Source organism: Anopheles cruzii, chromosome X (assembly GCF_943734635.1).
Source record: "Anopheles cruzii chromosome X, idAnoCruzAS_RS32_06, whole genome shotgun sequence".
Taxonomy (NCBI): Eukaryota; Metazoa; Arthropoda; class Insecta; order Diptera; family Culicidae; genus Anopheles; species Anopheles cruzii.
The window spans coordinates 146,888-170,227 of NC_069143.1; positions in this window are offsets into that span (position 1 = coordinate 146,888).

Consider the following 23,340-nt stretch of genomic DNA (forward strand, 5'->3'; position numbering starts at 1 on the left):
ACCTCAAGACCCAAATTCAAATTGCTATTGCCGAAATAGGACCCGATACAATCGAAAATGTACTCAAAAATACGTCGATCGAATGGGCTACTGCCAAGCCAATCGTGATGGACATTTAACCAAAATTGTATTTTATAAATAATTGTGATGAATGAACATTTCGAATAAATGTTCAACCTTTGAACAATATTAAGCCGTTTCTGTTTTATAACCAAATGAAAAAAAACACTTGCTGGATCACCCTGTAGAATAAAATACTATACATAGGTGACTGATACTCAGTTATGATGAACATTACGGAGTTTGCTTCAAACCATCGTTATCTCCTGATACAGGGCGTAGATTAATTGTAAGATTGGCATGCATAAGAGAAACCTATCAATATCGTCTGAAGTAGATGTTGGTCAAAAACGCCCTTGAACGTTGTAGCATGCCGTGTCTAACGAAACAATAGGTACGAAAGAAAGTATAAAACTGACAAAAAAACGAAAGTCTTATTGCATGGTGCAAAAGAGAAAAAACTCAGCAGACAAGAGAGAGAAGAAAAGAAAATGAAACACAAAATGGTACAATGTGTGCACAAACGCGGAAGAGCTAGAAAGGAGCACAGCTGAAGAAACAACGGCTATAACAACAACGGTTTATGAAGATCGCGAAAGAGAGTGAGTGAGAGATGTGCAGTGAAGGAAAAAATGTTATTAATGTGTTCGGGAAAACGTGGATAGAAACATACGCAGTATGCATTAATGTGTGCGTGTATATATGTTATTATACACACTTTCTTTCGCTGGCTTTGTGAATAGTATATGTTGGCGCGGTGCCAATAACCCCGCGCGTGAAAATACAACGTTACAATAAGCAACAGATATCAACATTGACACGGTTGCATGCTAACACTGCTCGGCGATTGTAATTGCCGGATAAGATATATTTGTTGTACAATTATATATTATAAAAAATACAACTGTGTGTGTAACTTTAAATAATTCCTGCAAACAATTGATGAAGTATAACTGAGCATTTTCTTCATACATCACCGAGAGCACGGACGTGGTGGTATTGAGTGCTGTGTCGTTACTTTAGACGAAGTGTACGAAACTGTGTTCAATGTTGAATTTTCGTTGATTGTGGTGGTGTTGCCATTTGCCGATGAACATTGGCGCGTGTTGCTGGCTTGGGAATTTATTTGATGGCTACCTAATTTCTCGTACAAAAATCATTACTTGAGACATTTCTAAAGTGCAAGACAATGCCCTCTACGACAATTTTTCTTTTCTTCTTTCGACTATGCTTTACTCTCAATAAGTTTTTATCAAATCGTACAAATCTTTTATCAGTACAATATCGAAAACAGCGATTTTCAAATCGAATTTTCAAGACTCGAAGTAGCCATGGGTACAATCGCGCAAACAGCAACACTCAAAACTAGCAAAACACCATTACACTGCTCACTGCCGACACATTATAATTCCATGCAAAAATGTGAGAGTTGAGAATGTATCAAGGTGACAGAGAGAGGAGGAGCAGGAAAAGCAAACATTTTCCCTCAACTACCCTTGCTATTAACGCCGCACAACAGTTCTCCAGTGCCTGGTGACCAGTGACAATGGACCGTTCAAAAGTAGTTTGGTTCCCTTGAAGGTGACTCTATCATCTTTTCTGAACGCCCCATTTTCTTGAAAACTTTTTGGACGATCGAGTTGCTGAAGGTTACTTCGGTGCTCGGTGGAGTACTGTTGAGTCAGCCGTGTTGGTAGTTTATTTTCTTTCCCTTTTGTGAAATGGAACCACTTTTTTCCAAAACCCCTTATGCACCGTCGGTTAATTTTTTCCTCGCACTATTTCCATCGTTGCATGCTTCTTCCGTTTTAACTTTTTATTGTCACTTTCATCGAGTTTCACATGTTTCAGTTGCATACATACACACGCAACAGCTTTACGTGAGTTCATATTGACTGCCTTTTCCCACCACTGAGCACCCACCCAAAACTCAAAAGGGAAAATGCTTTTCGTATCATGAGTAGATTTGCAACAAACGTTCACTTTTGAGGCGATAGAGTAACAGGAAAGCAAACGAACATAGTTTAAAGAAAACGCATGCACATCGACATTAGAACTGCTTTGCACCGTCGGACGTAACACGGCACAACACGTACAACAACCCTCTGCCACGATGGCCGATGAGCGACTAAATGAGCAAACGTGAGTGAGAAAGAGGTTTGGACGATAGTGCTGGCAACGGTGCTGTCACTACTGATGGCTATAGTGTACGCGATTTACCACTACACTCCAGCTAGGAAACACACGCGGCAGTGTGATCGTCTATTTACACTGTCAAGCATCCCCTCCCGCAGGGCTGAATACGCTCGCACCTTTAGCTCACAGCACCTTACTCGTAGCAGATTGAGCCAGCTCTCAACGGAATGAACTAAACTTCAGACGTCGCTTGGTCGATAAAACGTATCATAAGCACCATGAGATTTGGATCAGTGATGATGAACAATATACGAATCAATATTTACGTTATGTATGTACATTTGAGTTGTTACGAATCATGATAAGAAGCGAAAGAAAATACGCTACAACTTCTCCCATTAATTGTTGCAAGCGCTTAGCGTCGTGCAGTATAAAATGCTGTAAATGAGCTGACAGCGTTGTGAAAGTAGCTCTCGCCTGTGCTGCTCACAGCAAAGTCTATCATATGATCCCAAAAAAAGCCAAAACGTAATATATTTCATAATTATAATTTGTTTTCGTTTAAAAAGATATATCTCATCATGGGTGGCGTGAAAAAAGTAATAGAACCAAAAAAACTTTAACAGTATTTATATAAGATTAAAATATTATAACTCATATTACAAATCATTTTCCTGAATTTCCATTTTCAAAGCCAACAATTAAAAAAAAAAAAAAGTAGAACGGAAATAACCACACCTTCTTTCAATGCTATGAAAGAGTGTGTTTTGAGGTTTATTTACTATCACGTATTCGATAAAAAAAATCAAATAAAAGGGGAGACAACGACTAAGACACAGTTGGCCCTCTGTCTGATCGCTCGTTGAGCTTTTCTGTTTGCTACGAACATTGGAGACAATCAAAGACAGTTACTTTTAATGGGAAATATCTCACTACGCACAAATAGTGCGACTGTTAATATTGTAAATAAATGCATATAAATTGACACGTTACAAAAATTCTACGTATACTGAACAAAAGAAAAAAATAAAGAAACAGTGGAAAGATCACGAAATGCGTGTACGTCATGAAACATTATCTAATGCGAGATAATTTGATAGCAGAAAAAATTGAATCATGTCCCTATTATTGTTGTGTTTTCAAAATAGTAAAAGAGATGGAAGAATTTCACTATTGTTGAAAAATCATTTAGTAGTCAACTATTAACAACATGTAAAACCCACGACTTGTCCTTTCTTGTTGTTTTTTTTTTATACCTTGCTTTTGAAGACACGATTAAAATTCATCACCCCTTCAAACGGAAAAGCATTCCGATTTAATTCGAGTTTTATCTCTTTATGAAAGCAATAAAGCATCGACTTTGAGAAGTACTCATCGTAGAAGACCTATGCACATTTCTTACCGGTAATATTCGAAGAACAAATTAAACTAAGCGAAGCATCAAACTGCATCCAACAAAAACTAACAACTCAAGCATAGCAATGTAGGGGCCAGTGAAGAGGACCTACATTTTCAGGGCTATTGGGTTGCTGCTACAGTTCCGTTTCATTGCACCTGGTTCCGTTTCATAAAAAAACCAATCGAAACATGATCATCTTCCCCACCCACGGTTTTCATTTACATTTTAACATTTTCATCAAAGAGTGAAACCTATCCCTCACGTCTTCGTTTTACATCGTTTACAGTTTGCACTGTTTATCACTTACAGAAATAAATTATTAGAATTTTTGTACTTGGTTAATTATTGTTCTTACTATTTTTCTATAAAGCAGTCGGTTTCCCCGTTGATAGAACAGTCAGTAACGCTCGTCAGTATCATGCAGTTGGCTTTGGTTCAAATCCCGAGACAGGTTGCAACACATGGGTTCGATTCCTAACACCGGAGATGGGCGCGGGTCCAACTAACCTGCCCGTAAAAACACAACGTTACAGACAGCAACAAAGATTAACATTGTGTCTGGTGCAAGTTAAGACCAATCAGCGGTTGTAATCACTTCGTACCAACTTTTTTATTTTTTCTGCAACATAAATATCATAACGATAACTATCTCGCCTATCTCAAACCTATGTTGGGGTAAAAGGTGGGTCTCATCTTCAATCAATTTAAATAAGAAGATTTTGTTTACATAGACTTAATTCCTTGTCTTTCTTTTCTAATGTGCCTTTGAACCGAAGCATTGACTATCTTCTATCACCTCATTTGTGATCTTATCGGACTCTTTTCTAAACTGATAATTGTACCACAGCCTTTAACATAAACCAACCACATAAAACGAGACATAAAAAACCGTCTGGTTTGTTTTTACCTATTCTTAGTCAGTGTTAAAAAGCAAATATAAAAATAAACATAGACTTTAAGTATGGATATATACGAGGGCAGTTCAAAATTTTTTGCCACATTTGAATTTCCGCGGGCTACGTTATCCGATTTTCGATTGTCTTGTGGCGTTAGGTTGATACACATGACAGTAACTTATGGTGAAAAGTTCGGCTATTTTGAACATTCTTCAGTCAATTTTTTACAGCTCTTTTGCTTTGACGTGTTTTGGCTCATCGTCGAATTTTGTCTATTCCAAAAAATGGATGGCAAAGAATATTTATAAATTTTTTTGTTAAAAACTAAAATAAGAGCTTGGACGCAATCGCCCCTGCTGACACATCGTGGTTTCTGCGCGAATTTTTGACAAAAACAATACTCTAATGAGAAGACCGTTGCCTCGAGCGCCTCGAGGCGTTGAAAAACCAACGATGGCCACCCACAGAGAGAGCCATAAAGGGATTCATAAAAACACAATTCTCATGTCTAGTTTCTTCCAATAGAATAACCACTGAAGTCACTACCGATAGAATCGCCACCAATGGCCACTGAAGAAACCACAAACACTGACAACTCCCGGAACAATATACAGCTGTCGGCCACCATCATACATCATACACAGCTATTGGTTTCACGGAACTTTACCTCTTAGTAGTAAAAACATCCACATTCGGCAACGGCAATAAGACTATTACATGAACCGACACACGTAATACACCTTCAGCATCTTACAGCCGAGTTAGCCCAGGATAAGGCCATTATGAAGAGGAGGAAATGTGGCATTGATTAAGATAATCTTGTTGAGTTAGATTAAGATAACTATTAAGTAAATTTAAAAAATACGGCCCGGTCCGTTCTTCTAAGATTAAAAAAAAATACTCTATTGATGCCAAAGCCACCGTATTCTGCAGATCTGGCCCCCTGTGACTTTTTCTTATTCCGGAAACTGAGGGGGAGTGTGAAAGGACGACGGTACGCTAAGCTTTAGGAGATAAAGACGGCATCGACGATGAGCGAAAACACGTCCAAGCAAAACGGCTATGAATAATTGAATGATTGTTCGAAACGGCCGAACTTCTCACCACAAGTCACTGACATGTGTAGCAACCCAACGAAATCACACACAAAAAAATCGAAAATCGAATATACGTAGCCCGCGGAAATTCAAATTTCGCAAAAAATTTGAACACCGCTCGTACGTTTATTTGAAGGATTTACCAATATAACAAAAAAATAGGCTCGTAGCAGCGCTCCTTGTTATCGAGGCTCCGAATATAATGAACAACCTAGTATGTGGTGGTGGCGTACTAATAGGTTAGAGTTTCACCTATCTAGGGTCAAAGGTTAGCTCCAACAATCGCATACCTGAGGGTGCTAGCAGCCAACAGATCATTTAACAGTAGGAGGAAGAAATTAGTAGCAGTTTAGGAGTACATTATGTCACTCACATCTCGTGCCGAGACTGTCGAAGTTAGTGTTATACAGAAAGTTTATGATCCCAGGACTCAACTCATATATGCATCCGGGACCTGGACTCTGACAAAACAAAACCAAAACTGACGAAATCCTCTTAGCCGCGTCTGAGAGGAAGATGCTCAGATTGATTTTTGGCCCGGAAGTTTAGAGGGGCAATGGAGAATCTGCTACAACAGCGAACTCTCCGCATTGTACATCGACATCGACAGCGATGCAAGAGCGGCTGTGATAAAATAATAGTGGAGAAGGCGCTCGATCGCGAACGTTGAATTTTATCTCTGTGCGCTACTGTGGCCAAACATAACGAGAACTCGCTTATAGCGCAAAAACTCTTAATATCAGGCTGGGGAAAAAGTATTCGACGTTTTTTGCGTGTACTTCAAAACTTTTTTTAAAGATATTTCAATAGTCCGATTTGCGTCAAATAATGGTGCATTTGTTGGAAAATTTGTTGCCATTTATATAATAATCTGTTTGTTTGTTGCCATGTAAATTTGTTGCCATAATGCATCTCTTGTACAAGGCATAGTCGTTATTGGCCAAAAACTCTAGCAATCCATTTTTACAATCCTTTTTTGATTTCAGATTTTCATAACTTAGGAAATTTAGTAATGCGCGTTAAAGGTGTCTATAGCTTGGTGTAAGGTCCGGACTGTACGGTAGATGCATTAAAACTTTCCATCCAAGCTCCCGAACTTTCTGGCAAGTCACTAAAGACGTGTGTGACATTTCGTTATCTTGATGTAACGAAAAACCTCTTCCTTTGGCCGATTCTGGTCACTTCTGGTCAATTGCTAGCTTCGAACGGTGCAGTAATTGACAGTAGAGATCTGAATTTTGTGTTTGGCCACACAAAAGCAACTCATAATACACGATTCCTCTCAAGTTTCACCATATAAACCCAGTAGAACCTTCCTGGCCGTGAGACCTGGTTTGGCCACCCTGCAAGCTGCTTTACCACGCTTAGACCACGATCGTTTTCACATAGTGTTGTCGTATGTATCCTATTTCACATCCCCAGTACCCATTCTTTTAAGAAATTGGTCGATTTTGTTCCGTTTGGTAAAAACTTCGCCGAAGGCCATTCCATCCATCATGTTTTTTGGTGTAAATAGGGTAGCGCCCAAACATCGAGCTTCTTTCTAAATCCAGGTTTACGCAAACGACCTAAAACTGTTGATAGTTAATCTTTAGCTTCTGGCCGATGCTCTGACTACTAAACTTTGATTATTTCTGTGATTTTGTCGACATTTTCGATGACGTGTCTGTCTATGCTTTAACATAAAAAACAACTGAAACGGGTCGACGGAACTAAAATTGCTTATTACTAGCTGTTAGAGTATCGGCACCATAAACACTATGCAAAATTTCAGCGGCCTAGCTTGAAATTTCGCCTTTCTCGGACCAGAACTGTAAAATATACCGAATTTTCTCTGCGTTGACCTCCATTTACACCCTGTAACTCACAAACAAATAGAACAAACAAAGAACAATGAAAACATTTTTTTAAGCGTAAAATATTAGCTTTAAAATGAGCCTAAACTTGAAACTGTACGATCGATACTTCACGAAATATCGATCACTAAAGGCATCTATCGTGAAAATAATGGATTTCTTTTTAGACTACCTAATATAATACAGGGTGGTCAAAAACGTGTGCACATTTTGAACTACCCATTATTTCACGGTTAAAACGTCAAACTTGATTCTGGAAAATGTAGACATTTAGTAAACACTTCCACATTTACGAAATGGGTCGCTTTACGCTTGAAGAAAGCTGGGAAATATTAAAAATAAAGCCCATTCGGTCGACCCAATTTTTGAGCACATTTTCGACTGTCTGTTGTCCTATCTCGGCAATAGCAACTTGAATTTGGGTCTTGAGGTCGTCAATAGTTGCCTGTTTGTTCGCATTACATTTATCTTTCACCGCTCCCCAAAGATTATAATCCAAATGTGTCAAATCGCAGCTTCTTGGAGGCCAATTCACATCGCCATTTCCGCTGAATGTTCGATTTTCGAAGATGCGGCGCAAACAATCGGTCGTGGCTGTCGTTATAGGGCACGTAGCGCCATCCTGTTGAAGCCAAATGTCGGCTAAGTTCTCAACTTCAATTTCGCCAAAGAAAAAATTAACCAACATTTCCCGGTGGCGTTCGCCATCGACGGTTACGACGGCTCTTTCTTAATTCATTCATACGGCGGCCGATGATGCCGCAAGACCAAAATCTGCACCGAACAGTCACTCGTAGGGGGTGCATTGGCTTCTCTTGCACGACGTGTGGGTTTTCCGAACCGCAAAAACGACAATTCCGCTTGTTAACATAACCACCGAGGCGGGAATAAGCTTACATGCTTTTCAAATATCGTACAGTTTGAGATTAGACCTACCACTTTGGAAGTAGGTTTTTAATATTTCCCAGCTTTCTTCAAGCGTAAAGCGACCCATTTCGTAAATGTGGAAGTGTTTACTAAATGTCTACATTTTTTAGAATCAAGTTTGACGTTTTAACCGTAAAATAATGGCTAGTTCAAAATGTGCACGCGTTTTTGACCACCCTGTAGTAGACAAGAGAATATCCAACAACATACTGAACGTGAAAAGCAGCATAGAGGCCATTATCTCACATCATTACTTGGTGAGATCACCATTTTGTTGCCAATTAGCACGAAACTATTATAATTCAAAAATAACCGAAGAGAGACCCAAGATGTATGACATCGAGAAACAAAAAATAATAGAAATGTCAGATAGATATAGAAGTTTAGTGAACCACTAAGTAAAAACCATGACCATCTCTCAGTGGAAGAAATGTGGGCACACATCAAATCCTCTGTCGTTGAAGCGGCAAAGGGCTCTATTGGTTTTAAGCACAAATCAAAAAACAAAGATTGGATCGATGAGGAGTGCAAAATAACAGTTGACAAGAAAATAGCTGCATACACAAACTACCTACAGATACCAACTAGAGCCAAGAAGGAAGCATATGATAATATGCCAAGAACTGCCGACAGACTTTGTAGGAGACAGAAAAAAATCCCACCGACAATTACAAACAATGAATGTTGATATCCAAAATAACAACACAAGACGAACCGTAAACATGTACACTCTCTCAACTTTCTATAGCCGCACCCACATTTTCAACGTATCTTCCCAACCGTCTTCCCGATTCAACGTCTGGTTTTGGGACTTTTTTAAGTAGGCAAAATTATGAATAAAACCATTTGGTTGGATTGAAGTTTTATGATATCTAGCTTTTTTTCGACCAAATACGATACAGGCACTGTCAACTTTCTATATCCGCACATTGAGTTTTGCTTCCGAGAGTAGTTTTCATAACGAGTTTTGCACGTGAAATACTTAAAAATGACAAAAAGAAGTCTTCTAAGTGGAAAAGAAAACGGATTGATAGAGGCATATAGGTTGGAGGGTGTTGCTATTCGAGAAATGGCTCGAAGAATAAAGAGATCCAATGAAGAGATCCAATAAAGTGATCCGTAATTAGTTAAAGGATCCTAAACGGTATGCAACTGCCCAGTGTACTCCGAAAAAATCCAAGATGTCGATGAGAACCAAGTGGAACATTGTTACATTGGCGTCAAATTCGACAATATCGCTATCAAAAAACAAATCTACACTGGATCTGCCAGTGAGCAGGGAAGCTGTTCGCAAGGTTTTGCAAAACAGGCCGAATATAACTCAAGCAAAAATGATCAAGGCACCAAATCTAAGCCTACTACACCAATAAAAACGTGTAGAATTTGCTAAACTGAACATGGCAAGTCGGTGGGACATGGTATCTTTGAGTTTTCTTCTGCTTTTTCAAGAGCATATTTTGTATCAAAAGAACCAATTCCGTTTTCTGTTTTTTTCGTGTAGGTGATCTTTTCTGATGAAAAAAACGTTAATTTGGATGGGCTTGATGGTCTTACAGGCTACTGGCGAGATTTACACAAAGATCCAGAGTACTTCTCAACCAGTAACTTTGGAGGAGGATCTCTGATGGTGTGGCTTGGGTTTTGCGCTTCGGGCAAGCTCAATCTGGTATTTACATCTTGTAAAATGGACTCTAACGAATACATCCAGATTCTAGAAGACTGCCTGATCCAGTTTACAGCTACCAACCGCTGAAAAAATTGGGTTTTCAACCAGATAATGCTAGCATTCACACCAGTTCGATAACTAGAACATGGTTTGCTACCCATAAAATCAATTTGCTTGGGTGGCCAGCGTGAAGTCCGGATCTGAATCCAGTTGAAAATGTGTGGGGAATATTGGTTATACAAATTTATGCGGATAGGAAACAATACAGCTCTATTAATGAGCTTAAGGCATCCATTTTGGAAGCTTGGTAATACGAGGTTTGTTCAAAAAGTATCGCGACTTTTCAATTTCCGCGGGCTACGTATATCCGATTTTCAAAGTTTTTGTGGCGTTGGATTGCTACACATGTCAGTGATTTTTTGGTGAAAAGTTGAAAATTTTTGAAAAATCAGTCAATTTTTGACAATTTTTTTAGTGTGCACGTGTCTTGGCCCATCGTCGATTTTTGTCTCTTCCAAAAAATGAATGGCAAAGAATCTTTATCAAATTTTGTATGAAAAACGAAATTAAGTACTCGGACGCAATCGAAATGTTGATTGTGGCTTATGGTGAAGCTTTTAAGACCAAAAGCATTGCTTATCGGTGTTTCCAATTTTTCTCAGTAGGCCGAGAAGATGTGAACGTCGAAAAGCCTACTTTGATCGATTGCGAACAGTTTTGCTTGCAGTTTTCTTCGATTGCAGGGTCGTGTTTCATCACGAGTTGTTGCCAAAGGGTAGAACGGTCAATAAGGAATATTACCTAAAAATTATGTGCAATTTGCGCGAAGCAATCCACCACAAACGTCTGGATTTGTGGAAAAACAAAAATTGGCTTTTGCGACACTGCTAACACATCGTTGTTTCTGCGCGAATTTTTGGCCAAAACAACTCTCTAGTGATGGCAAAGCCACTTTATTCCCCAGATCTGGCCCCCTGTGACTTTTTCTGTTTTTTTCTGTTTCCAAGACTTAAATTACCGCTTCGTGGTCAATTGGAGTTTTGGCGTACACAAAAATCGACGATGAGTCAAAACACGCCCAAGCAAAACAGCTGTCCAAAATTTACTGATTACTCAAAATGGCCGAAAATTTTACCATAAGTCACTGACATGTGTAGCAACCTAACGCCACAAAAACTTTGAAAATCGGATATACGTAGCCCGCGGAAATTGAAAAGTCGCGATACTTTTTGAACAAACCTCGTATATGGACCCAAAAATATTGAAAAACCTGGTTGGCACAAACAAACAGAATTTTCTCAACCCCAACTCCCCAACTCCAACACCGACATAACCGATCGGGAAACTACCATAAATAAGAACAAAAACTACGAAATCCCAACAGAAATAGATGTATAGTCCAACTAAAAAATAATAAAGCTGCTGGTATGGACGAGATATCCGGGGATTTACTCAAACATGGTGGTAACAATTTAGCCATCACGGTGCACAAATTAATACTGAAAATCTGGACCACGGAGTACATACCCGAAGAATGGAGAAAGAGTATCATAATACCAGCATACAAGAAAGGAGACTGCCTGGACTGTACTAACTGCAGAGGGATAGCTTTATTATGTGCGGCATACAAGGTGTTGGCTAAGGTGCTGGAGAACCGATTAAGACCAATAGCGGATAGGGGAATACCAAGGTGGCTTCAGACCGGGAAGATCAACAACTGATCAAATATTTTGTGTCAAAAATATTCTCCAGAAATATGCTGGGAATATAACGTCGACGTCCATCAAATTTTCGTTGACTTAAAACAAGCCTACAACAGTATAGATAGAAACAGCCTATATACTTTACTGCTCTAGTAGAGTTTGAAATCTGATCAGTAACCAGCCAGAGGTTTTCTCGCGGCCCAGCCCAGCATTTTAATGAACTACTCAACGACCAATTTACTGAGCAACCAGAAGCTCCACTGGTGGATACAAATCTGCTCCTGCCACCAAGCATAGAGGAGACACGAAGGGCCATTTGTCGACTGAAGAACAACAAAGCACCAGGCACCGACGGGATTGTAGCCGAGCTCATAAAACATGGAGGGGAGAGAGTAGAGCACGAGATTCATTAAATTATAGCAGCGGTGTGGGATAGCGAATCGATGCCTTGTGAATGGAATCTTGGCATCATCTACCATATACACAAAAAGGGAGACAGGCTATTAACACATCGTTCAATAAGTCCCGAGACTAACTATGAAAACGACATTTTATCGGCAAAATTCTTTATTATTCATCAAGATAATGTCCTTCAAGTGTAATACAATCATTCCATGCTTCTCGAACTTTTCAATGCCATGTTTGTAGCATGATTTGTCGTTTGACTCAAAATGAGCCTCAGTAGCAGAAATCACCTCCTCATTCGAGCCATATCTTTTTCCCTGGAGCATCTTTTTGAGATCCGTAATGAGCCAGTAGTCGCTGGGGGCCAGATCCAGCGAGTACGGAGGACGAGGAAGCAATTGGAAGCCTAATTCGTTGAATTTGGTCATCGTTTTGATTGACTTGTGGCGTGGTGCGTTGTCTTGATGAAAGATGACTTTCTTCTGTGGGCATTTGGGCGTTTTTTCGCTATTTCGGCCTTCAAATGATCCAATAACACCATGTAGTAGTCGCCATGTAGTTGATGGTTTTTCCTTTTTCGAGGTAGTCAATGAAAAGTATACCATGCGCATCTCAGAATACGGACGCCATCACTTTGCCGGCCGACTGTTGTGTTTTTGGACGCTTCGGGAGGCTTTTACCGGTCGTACGCCATTCAGCTGACTGCCGAATTGACTCCGGAGTGAAATGGTGAATACATGTTTCGTCCACTGTCACATATCGACGCAAAAAATCCTGTTTATTGCGAGCAAACAGTGCCAAACAGCTCTCTGAATCATTGATACGTTGTTGCTTTTCTTCCATTGTGAGCAAATGCGGCACGTGGGAAAACCCTTTTTCATAGCCAATTTTTGATGGAAAATAGTCAATGCACTACCAGTTGATTGTTCACCATCTTAGCTATCTCGTGCACATTCATTTTGCGGTCTCTCATCACGATTTTCAATACTTGCTTGATGTTTTCGGGAGTTACTGCCTCATTTGGCCGACCCGAACGTTCCGCATCATTTGTATCAGCACGACCGCATAGAAGTCAGCACACCACCGACAAACGGTAGGTTTCGACGTAGTAGAGTCCGGATAACGTTTTTCAAGCCATTGCTGAGCTTGAACAGTGTTTTTCCCATTTAAAAACAATGTTTTATCACACAAGAAACTTGTTTTGGTCCATTTTTTTCAGGATTGCAAAAGTAGCTTCACTTTAACCACTATAGCTTTCTTGGTTATGTTTTGAATTACATCAAGTTTTGACACACCTTATCTGAAGGTTGGTACTTCTGAACCTTGTTGGTATATAAATGGCATTATTAGCGCCATTTCTACGCTAGTCTCGGGACTTATTGAACGATGTGTTATGCAGTAAGTATAAGGGTATAACGGTGCTCAATACCGCGTATAAGATCCCTTGCCTCGTTCTGCTGGAACGACTAGTCCCATATGCATGCTGATGAGATAGTTGGCAACTATCAGGGAGGATTCAGAAGAGGAAAGTCTACCTCTGATCAGATCTTCACCATGCGGCAGATCTTAGAAAAGATGATTGAGTACAGACAGAACACATATCACCTCTTCATCGACTTCAAGGTCGCATACGATAGCATAGCCAGAGTAAAATTGTATGAGACCATGACTAGTTTCGGAATACCGGCCAAACTTACCAGACTTGTTACCCTACGTCCACACTTGCAGAAATCTGGGCGAGATTTTTTGCTGTGCTGGCGTCCACACTAGCAGATTCTAGGCGTAAAATCTGTGAGCTCCAGTGAGTGAAATGACAGTTCGGTTGTTTATATTAGGTTGGAAAAAAAGAAATCCATTATTTTCTCGGTTGATGACTTTAGTGATCGATATCTTGTGAAGTATCGTACGTACAGTTTCAAGTTTAGGCTCGTTTTAAAGCTAATACTTTTCACTAAAAAAAATGCTTTCACTGTTTATTGTTTGTTCTATTCGTTTGTGAGTTACAGGGTGTTAACAGTGGAGGTCAACGAAGAGAAAATTCGCTACATTTTACAGTTTTTCTTTGAAAAAGTCGAAAATTCAAGCTAGGCCGCTGAAATTGTGCATGGTAATTATGGGGCCAATACTCTAAAAGCTGGTTGCAATAAATTTTGGTTTCGTTGACCCGTTTCAGTTATTTTCGATGTTAAAGATGCAACTCTACCAGGCAGACACGTCATCGAAAATATCGATAACATCACAGAAATAATTAAAGTTGGTCGGCATGTTAGTAGTCAGAGCATCGGCCAGGAGATAAAGATTAACCATCAGACAGTTTTAAGGCATTTGCGCAAAGCTGGATTTAGAAAGTAGCTCAAAGTTCGGGTACCACACCAATTTAAACCAAAAACATGATGTCTCGAATTTCCATCCGCACAATTTTGGCTAAACGGAATGAAATCGAACCATTTCTTAGGCGGATGGGTATTGGGGATGAGGAATGCGATACATACGACAATATTGTGTGAAAATAATCGTGGTCTAAGCGTGGTGAAGCAGCTTAACCGGCGCCCAAACTAGGACTCACGGCCAGGAAGATTCTACTTGGTGGGACTTGAAAGGAACCGTTCACTATTAATTGTTTCCGTGTGGCTTAACACTAAATTCAGCTCTCCACTATCAAAAACTGTACCATTCGAAGCTAGCGATTGGCCAGAAATGGCCAGAATCGGCCAACAGAAAAGGTGTTTTGTTCCATCAGGACAACGAAAGGTAACGCACGTCTCTAGTGACTTGCCAGAAAGTCCGGGAGCTTGGTTGGGATGTTTTAATGCATCCACCGTATACTTTGGACCTTGCACCAAACGATTGACACCTTTTTCGCGCATTACAAAATTTCCTGAGTGATGAAAACCTGAAATCCAAAAAAGGATTATGTAAATGGATTGCTCGAGTTTTTAGCCAATAACGACTGAGCCTTCTACTAGAGAGGCAGTATAAACCCATTTGATTTGAAAAGACAACAAGTTTTCCAACAAAACGGTTTATATTTGACGCAAATCGCACAATTGAAAGCATCTTAAATAAAGTTTTGAAAATCACGCAAAAAAAATTTTTTGTATTAAAATTTTAATACAAAATGTCTAGATTAAGAACAAAAAAAACACATCTGCGTTCTGGCAACGATCATCGTCACTCTTTAACCCCATGCGTCACTTATCACGCATAGTTAATGCTCACACCTACACACCGTTACGTTGTACAGCCATAGTAGCGAAACAAAAGTAAAACTATGACTCACTCACTACACCTTTCCATTCGTACATATTTATGTATACACATAGACGTTCGTCCACGTATATGGGTGTGCATGCAAGAAATATTAAAGGAAACACTTGCGCGCATATGACTCCGTTTTTATACACGAACAAAACAAAAATAGAGAAAATTCGATCAAGTTTCCCATTGCAGAACATTCTCGTCTATATGAGAGTGGATTGGAAGGACTTAAGTTAAGACAAATGAAAGCTCAAGAATAAACAATGAATGACGTTAGAAACCGGTGCGCGTAGAATGATTCATAACTAATATCGATATTGTGACAAAACAATCATTTTAATTTTCTACACATTGTTGACACTTATCCCAACCCCTGATTCCTTTTCCACATAAGCTTGCCTATAAGAGTCGTAGTCTTCATTTTTACAGTCGAAGCTTTTTCAAACATGAGCAAGTACGTTCAACATACAACAACGAGAACTTTGGCACATATTTTTTTATTAAAATATAAAATTTCGTTAAAATACGAAGTAGATGGCGCACCAAGCACATAAAGTAAAATTTTTGACTAACTCTAGAGTTTTGATACAGGAACAGGAGAATCGAGATATACTAATACCGAACATGAACCAAGCATAAAGAATTAAGTAGATTGTTACTGGAGGGCCACACGAAGCGAAAAAAACGATTTGACATTAATTTTTAACGTCAAATCGTTTATGAGTCTGCGGATTCATATACGATTTGACATGTTTACGCTCGGATTTACGGTTCGTCTGGCCTTCCAGTTCGACCTGGTGACATGATACAACTTATTCCTACACGTGCGCGCCTCGATGAATCGGTTTTGTGAAAACGAAAATGAACCACACTCATTTTCACTCACACAGTGTAAACTTATATTTTCGTTCTCTCTCTTTCTTTCTCTCTCTTTCTTTCTCTCTTTATCTCTTTCTCTCCCACACTCTCTTCCTATCTTGTTTTTTCTTCTTCGTTTTTTTCTCTTTCTCTCTCTTTCTTTCTCTCTCACTCATTTTGATTTTTGCGTTGGCTTCTACAACAGAATGAAGTGGCTTTGTCTTTTTGCAGTGACTCATTTTACAACACTACACGGATAACGAGAAACTAAGAGATCTGTTCGAACGAAATAACCCCGACAGGGTTCTACTTGTAATCCAGTTAAATTTAAGAGATTTAAAATTTGCGACAACGCCGTCACCACCTGTCGCCAGTCGTACTTACACTACCTCCTTCACTCTGCATCTTCCACAATTTCCAAATCCAAATGTATGCGTCTTAGCTAATGCCTACGATGAAGCTTTTTTGAATCGTCAACTATTGATGATTGGAGTCAAAATCGTTGCGCATCGTGTCGTGTTTATGTGTGTGCTTTCTGGTGGCGTGAAAACGATCACTAGTGCTTACCGGAGAAAGACAGGCACTTATCTTAAAGGTATCATCTTTGTTGTGCTCGTGCCGCACCTTTCTCGCCCTTTGCATACCATTATGAACCATTGACACTTTTTTTTTATTCATTTTGCATCCATCGCATCTAATAACATGGTTCTTCTTTTCTGGCTACACCCGCCGAGCGGTCTTGGCCTGCTTCAGGGTACCCTTCCACTGCTCGCGGCCGAGAGCCTTCGTCCACCACATCTAACTAGGTTCTAAACAACAAGATTCTACTTCAATACATTCTAAGGATTCTAATGAAGTTTATGATAAAAATGCAAGCACATGGAGCACAATCAATGATTAACATACTTATATTAGTCTGACAAAATTGGTTTGAAGTATATGCTAAACGGGTATTTAATCTGTATTACAATCGACTACATATGAGTTTGTTATTAAGTTTTCTCAGTTTGTATCTACTTCCATGGTTCACACGTGTCTTCAAAACCTTTCCACTTTTCATCAGCTCTTTTAAAGACCACAAAAGATCGAAAGTCAGCAACACAGAGCCGGTGCGATGTACTTCCATAACCCCCCCCCCCCCCCCCCCTCCTTTGGATAATGCCATCAAGGACAGGTCCGGAGAGTAATGAATATGAAGAGAAACAAGTTTGTTTTCTTTTGTATTACAGAGACTTTGAGCTGTAATAGCCTAACATTCGTCTCTTAAGAGAAAGAAGTGTTTAGTAAATAAGCCATTTTAAGTAGAATCCAACAGGGTTGTAATAGTCTAAGATTTCCCCTCCTTGTTAAAATAAAAAACTTGAAGTAGGGCAATAAACAACAACCCACCATGAGGATAGTGCATTTAAAAAAAGCATTTTAAACCTAAGTATCAGTAACTTGTGCACTCTAGTAGTGTGTAGGACGGTAGTAGTGAATGTACAAGGGTTTATACCATTAGCGGCCCTCGGTCAAACACTTGAGAAGCCATACAAGGAGCCGTGAATGTGCACTAAAAATATGCCGCCAGAATTTCACATAGCAAAGCTTCAGCACATTGCGCACAACTTCCTTCTAACCAACATTCTAGAGGAATTGGGTGGGCCGGCATTTTAAATGAATGTTTGATAGTGTGAGTAAACAAACAGACTAACAAGAATTTCTTTTAGGGTTTCGTCACAATCATTCGCACCATACACACCAAGCCACAGATAACAGATATGCACAACGAGAAGTCGTGCTTCTCACCCACTTAACAGTGCCCGATGTGGACGGGCGAAACTGAAACCGGTATTGTCACACCACGCGCCAATAACCTCCATATAACACTACTTCCCGATTCGATGACCAACATTGAAAACAACAGCAATCGCGATCTACTTATTTTCAACAAAAGTTTTCCTCATGGGGACATTTTACAATTTGTACTGAATGCATTTGTTCGATGCTTTCAAATTTCAAATACATCTCTATGTTCATGTTTCTTGATTGGTTAGTATTTCTTTAAGGTTCTGGTTTATGGTCTCATTTGTCCTGGTGTCTTTCACCATCAATTGATACATTTGATACGTTGATACATCAATTGATATGGTGTTTAACTGGTCCTATATGGAGGTAGGTACTAGGCTGCTCATTAAATTCGGAGCCTCGATAACAGAGATCTACGATACGATAACTGCTACGAGTGTAATTTTTTTTTGTCATATTGGTACACTATCCAAATGAACGTATGGAAAGTTTCATTTCAATCGGTCACTTACTTTTTTTTACAAGCCTTTTAGTATCGACAGTATTTTTGTCACGTCACAGTATTCCTTAGAGCTGCTATGACGTCATCATTTGATGAAAACCGCTTTCCGCGCAGGATTTTTTTAGGTTTGAAAACAGATGGAAGTCGCTAAGGGCCAAATCTGATGAATAGGGTGGATACTCCAACAATTTGAACTTTAACTCATGGATTTTTGCCATTTGTTGCACTGGGCGCATTGTTCCATTTTTAGCGAATGCGGCACCCATTTTGCAAAAAAATTTTAAGAACCCAAAACATCAGTCAAAATACTGGTTATACTGCTCAATGAGATGGCTAGGCCTTATATTAAATCTCTTTCAGTGGTTCGACGATTTACGAAAACGATATCCTGTATTTTTTCTACGATTTGAGGTGTTGTGCCTTTTTTTCACGTTTTTGACATGGTTCGTCTTAAAGGCTACTACGACCATGTTTAAACTCAGACAACCCTCTTTTAACCCCCTAATTAAAGGTGAAGAGTTCTTATACACTTTTAATATTCGTTCATAATTTTCCTTGGCTTTTAAACCTTCCAAAAATAAAAATTAAATCATTGCACATACTTGATTTTTTCCATTGTAAAAAATACTGTGACATGTCGATACTAAATGGCTTGTGAAAAAAAAAATTTAGTGACCGATTGAAATGAAACTTCACATACGTTCATTTGAAGAGTGTACCAATATTAGAAAAAAAAATCAGGCTCGTAGCAGCGCTCTTTCTTGTCGAGGCTCCGAATTTAATGAGCAGCCTAGTATATGTATGAACTCTGTTTTTCTTCCATTGTCCCAACCAGTGGACATCAATGTTTCTGTGGCATCACCACTTAATTACATCTAATCTTAGCATGAGTTAATTATCAAACATGGATGAGAGAATTCACGATTAGCACCTAACCATGTTCGATCTAGTTCGATATATAAGCTAGTCTAAAACTTCATCCATTATTTTCTTTGTGAATCCAGCTTTGTGTAAATTACTTAAAACTATTTGATAGTTAATCTTCAGCTCCTAACCGATGCTTTGACTACTAACATGCCGATCCACTTTGATTATTTCTGTTATTTTATCGACATTTACGATGACTTGTCTGCCTAGGCCAAAAAATAACTGAAACGGGCTGACGAAACCAAAATTTCACATAGCTAGCTGTTAAAGTATCGGAACCATAAACACCATGCAAAATTTGAGCAATTTAGCTTGAATTTTCGCATTTTGTCAAAGAAAAACTGTAAAAAATTTCTTTTTGGTGACTTCCATTGTTTAATCCCTGTAACTCACAAACGAATCGAACAAACAGTAAACAGTGAAAGATCGATCGATGCTTCACGAGATATCGATCGCTAAAGGCATCTATCGTGAAAATAATGGATGAACCTTTAAACTAGCTTATACTAGGTTGTTCAATATATTCGGAGCCTCGATAACAAGGAGCGGTGCTACGAGCCAAATTTTTTTTTTGTTATATTTGTATACTCTATCAAAGTCAACAATATCAAAGTTACAACAATAATCAATTCACTTACAATCATTTGAAGAGTATACCAATATAACAAAAAAAAATTAGGCTCGTAGCACCGCTCCTTGTTATCGAGGCTCCGAATATAATGAACAACCTAGTATTTAACTTCGATACCTCTCCGGGGTTCGTTTTTTTTTTTTTTAAGGTAAATGCATGTAATAAGTAGATATGACGGTTTATCTGTTCTTCTGACATGTACTTTATTTTTCTTACTGCTCACTCCCTCTAACGGCGCAAGTTAACTCTCTCTATAGTTCTAACCGCGCACAGTTCTCGACTGCAACTCTGTTGCTTCTGTTGCTGACTGTTGCTTCCAGACTCTCTCTAGCGACTCACTCTATCCAACTGCTACCTTGTGAACAACCGCATGGACTTTTCTCTGTTCAACACTCTTCAACTCAACTCACTCCTGGCCGTTGGTTCGCCTCCTTTTATTCTAGGCAGACCTCGGTTTTCTTCTTCAATAGCCGAGGTGCCTTGCCTCCTTACATGCATGGCTTGCTTGAAGTCATAGAAATCATGCCACCATGCCTGAGTTCTCCTCCATACCTCCTCTATAGTTCCATAGGAGTGTTAAAGTGTCGCAAAACATATTCAAATTACTTCACAAGCTTAAACTTTTTCGTCGTTAGCAACGAAGTCGTTTTAATGAAAAAATGTAGTGAATGATGTATGCAAGTAAGAACATGAGAGAAAGAAAAACTGATACAAGAAAATAAGAGAGAAAGAGAAGAGAGAGTACACATTTTGCACCCATCTTAGAGAGTATGCTGGTTGGCACACATTTTGGTTGAGCGCATAGCGTATAGTTTCATTTTTACGGGCGGAATTGTTAGCCCCGTGCCAACCCCCTGTCACACCGGTATCGGGATTCGAAACCATGTCCGGCTGCATGACAACCGGCCCCGGGATTCGAACCCAGACTAGCTGCGTGACAGCGAAAAGCGTTACCGACTGCTCTATCAGCGGGCGCCCAACAGTGGCTTCTTAGCTTTAAATCCAGCAATCCCTATCCCTTCGTCCGCATGTCGTCGAATGGAAAAATCGGGTTTCAGCCACAGAGAGAGCTATGGTTAGAGAGGGAAGAAAGCTCGAGTGTACATTCATCTTGGAGGGTGACCTCTCCGGGGTTAGTGTTTTTTAATCTAAATGCATGTTAACAGGGGCGACCGATTAATGAAATACGGTTCCCTACTATGTATACCTAAGAAGACAGTTCCATGGCAAGGACAGTGATTTTGGCCTAGTACCTTACTGTACCGGAACCACAACCAAGTTACAAAAAGTATTTGCATTTGTGTGTATTGTTATTGATCGTCGTCGGTTTTCTTTTCTGCTTCGTCCTTCGCCAATCGTCGACGAGAGTGCAACACAATGACAACTCGGGATCGAAGAACTGCAATTAGTTACCGGCAACGAGAATTGTCATTTTTGTTTAAAGAAATTAAGAAAACTAGTCTTGTAACGATTCTTCAAAGATTTAAAACTGATTTCGTGCACGGGTTACTAAACTTTTCCAGGTGAAATTCTTGCATCTCAGCAGGAGAGATCCATACTACGTGTGCATGGGCCAGTGACGGAGAAAGTATGTTGTTTTTCTTCTCACACTGAATTGCTCAAGGTTGCAGTCAACAATGGTTGCAATTTGTATTACTTTTTAAAATTAACCGTAAATCATTCCCCCTTATTTTTAAATTAATGCAAGCATAAAAATTTGCTTATGGTATATAAATTAGTTGAATATAATTTTTGTTTCAATGTGTTTCATACACTGTATTCACCGCGAGAGTGAGTATACCAGATCCTCCCTACCTTGAAACCTTCTCGACATCACCATCTGTACTTCGCACTTTACGCATGTGAGTATAGTTTTTACATGCCAAACTGCCACAGAGGTTTTTATTCATTGGATAGTTATCCGTGAAACGCATTGTTCTGATCGGTATCACCGCTTTCTTTATCTAATAAACACACGCATCTACGCATGTAAAAGGCAAAATGAAAAACAATTTCATTATTCTCACCACTACTTCCCGCCATTTGAAGCACTCAGTATTTTTCCGTGTTGTCAGATGGCCCAACGAATCTTCAAAGCGTACACTTTCCTTTCGTGATGATATAGAGATGAGGAATGATTCTCAATGGCAAATCAGGAAACACACACATTGCCAAGCAGACCACATTCACAAGACAATCATGCCATGCCCAGTTAAAAAAATACATTGTTGTTACCGAATGCCGCAGGTGAAACCAGCGAAACTCCGTTTACCGGAAACATACCATTGCTTTAACAAATAGAAGGAAAGTTTACGCTTGTTAAGATTTGAGGATAAAATGTGCAATTGCTTTGCTTGCCTTCATCAGCACCGACTTTTGGGTGCAATGGCTACGAATTTGCCAAATGAAAGTGCAAAAAGAGCAAAACTACAAGAATATTACAAAAAACCAACGCCGACCATAGTGCGAAACATTCTGATCAACTCGTCGTTGTCAACCTTTATTTTGAACAAGCCAGAATATGTGCAGTACTGCGACAATATCAAATTATTCAAACCAAGTCTAAGAATCAAACCCAAACACTAGAGACAAGTATTACCAGATTAGTGTATTCGCAATGCATCAAGTGGGAGTTCACAGTAGCGTTAGCGTTTTGTACGAAAGAACATGGAACAACATTCATGAATTCTTTCACCTCGGCAATATAAAGCTTAAAAGCTATAAAACTATAAAGCTGTAAGGGCAAATCCACACAGCTTAAATCAATGACGTAAATACCACAAGTCAAACTGGGAGGCCACACGATGCATAACTTATAACATATAACTTATAACATCTAACAGTATCGTGGTGTGGAATAGCTTAATTTCAATACATTTTCAAATCATCATTTTCATGACCACTTACCTTACGTTTGTAGCGAAGGAGGGCTTCTTGTTCTAGCTTCAGCACGGTTGTGCCAGGAGGGCACGGCACAACGAATCGGGTCTCACCGAAGCAGACGGTAACCTTCATTTTGCTTTTCGCCACTAAACTAGCCGGTAAATGCTACAAGCACTCACACACGTAAACACACTTTTCACAAACGTGACAAACTTGTTTTGTTCTCTTTCAGTAATTTTTTTTTTCTAGAATCATTCCTGCTGTTGGACTACCATCATTGGGTGGTTTTGTTTTGGTTTTCACTACTTCAATTTGTTTAATAATATTTTTGTAATGTCACATCCACAT